This window comes from Octopus bimaculoides, chromosome 5 (genome assembly GCF_001194135.2).
Source record: "Octopus bimaculoides isolate UCB-OBI-ISO-001 chromosome 5, ASM119413v2, whole genome shotgun sequence".
NCBI classification, from domain to species: Eukaryota; Metazoa; Mollusca; class Cephalopoda; order Octopoda; family Octopodidae; genus Octopus; species Octopus bimaculoides.
This window is the reverse complement of record NC_068985.1, coordinates 28,899,967-28,901,878: the sequence shown is the minus strand read 5'-3', so window position 1 is coordinate 28,901,878 and position 1,912 is coordinate 28,899,967. Positions and strand designations below refer to the sequence as shown.

Here is a 1,912-nt window from a genome sequence, read left to right as displayed (position 1 = left end):
CACTCAGTATACATTATATGTTTTTTATCTGTTGTTTGTTTATTTACAATACATTTTTTCATTTATAAACGGAACGCAACGCAATCCGGCTTTTATTAACGGTAAGTTTTATATATATATATATATATATATATAGGTATATAGGTTGAAAAGGAACACATTAGTTGATATATATGGAAAAAAGTCAAGGTAGAAAATGCTAAAATAATTTTATAAAAAACATTTCAGTACCGGTTTCAGTCATTGAGATTTTTCAACTGTAAGTATAGAAAACAATTGAATTTTGGAAAAATTAACAGAAAAGTTTTTTTAACAGAAAATTTGCATAGTATTCAAATACAAAGGGCATTTTCCTCGTTTCTGTCTGTCTCTATCTCTCTTGTTCACTCTTGTGGGTTCGAGGTCGTTGGCATTTTCTACCTTGACTATTTCTCCATATATACATGCATACATATATATATATACACGTATGTGTGTATCTATCTATCTACCAACTTATCTATCTATCTATCTATCTATCTATCTATCTATCTATCTATCTATCTATCTGTCTGTCTGTCTGTCTGTCTGTCTGTCTGTCCATCCATCCGTTCGGTAGAAATCAACTCGTGACCGGGTAAGACCACTTCTTCAACACAGTAACTCCATGCAAATGTTTCAGGTGTGCAAGAGGTCTCCGTGCGTGAATTTGCTTTGAGTAGATAAAATGTTGTACAACGCTGAAACCACTTTTCAGTGCGATCAGCTTGAAAACCAATGCACCACAGAGATTGAGACGACCAGAAACCAATTGCACTTCAGGTTTTTTTGTACCAGTTTGCCTTCATTCAGAAAAAAAAGTTCTAAGAAGAATTAGAGGTTATTCACTCCCATTCGCTAGTTAACCCTTAGCTGGGCCCCTTAATAGGTGCTACTACTCCGAGTCAGTGTAGACTTGTGAATAATAGTGGCTAAGGGGTGGTTCCACGGTTCTTAATACCCTAGAACTCCCATAACAGGGACCACCTACTGGACACAATTTAAATACCCAACACACACACACACACATCTATCTATCTATCTATCTATCTATCTATCTATCTATCTATCTATCTATCTATCTATCTATCCATATATCTATCTATCTATCTATCTATCTATCTATCTATCTATCTATCTCTCTATCTATCTATCTATCTATCTATCTATCTATTTCTCCGTACAAAACATAGTAGTGGCCCAAATTAGAGAAGAAAATAAAATTTAAAGATATTTGCATTTCTACTTCATGTTTCCAAATGGGATTTTTACTGTATATACTTTAAAACACGTTCATTCTTTACAATAAATTTTGTAGGAAGTGATCGACTAAATAATTTACAATAGAAAAAATGTTTATTTGATAAATACAAGATGGACAAAATTAGAGAACTTATGACATGAAATTCAAGAAATCAAAATTGCCAGAAATTTTTACAATCCACATCAATATAGTAATAAGATGTGTACATAGCTTATTTTTATGACTTCAGTACTTCGTCCACAGTATTTGACCAATTTCTTACATTGTTCTGACGTAAATTTATTTAGTTCTTCCTGAAGTTTTTCCTCCAAAATCGTAACTTTCAGAAGTCGGTTTTTCTCTGACCTTATCACCAAGTATCTTTCATAAGGTCAGGGTTGGCCAACGCATGACAGTAATTTTTTCAGCCTCAAACACCTCCTTAACTATTTTAGTACTGTGACATGGCGCATTATCTTGCATAAAAATTGGCTGACGTGTTGGAGATGGCCTTATAACTGACACAACATGGTGCTGTTTCTAATAAATCAATGTTCTCCAATAAACTCCGCTGAGTTATTTTTATTTCATTGTTGTTTCAAGTTGTAAAGATAATCTATGGATACCCTGTATATGTATATATATATATAT

General features: G+C 33.0%; 1 protein-coding gene across 1 annotated transcript in view; it reads left to right on the top strand.

The window, feature by feature from the left end:
* The window catches only part of LOC106868353 (uncharacterized), a 21,990-nt gene that overhangs the window by 17,876 nt on the left and 2,202 nt on the right, over nt 1-1,912 (top strand). The gene's annotated exons all lie outside the window — the stretch shown is intronic.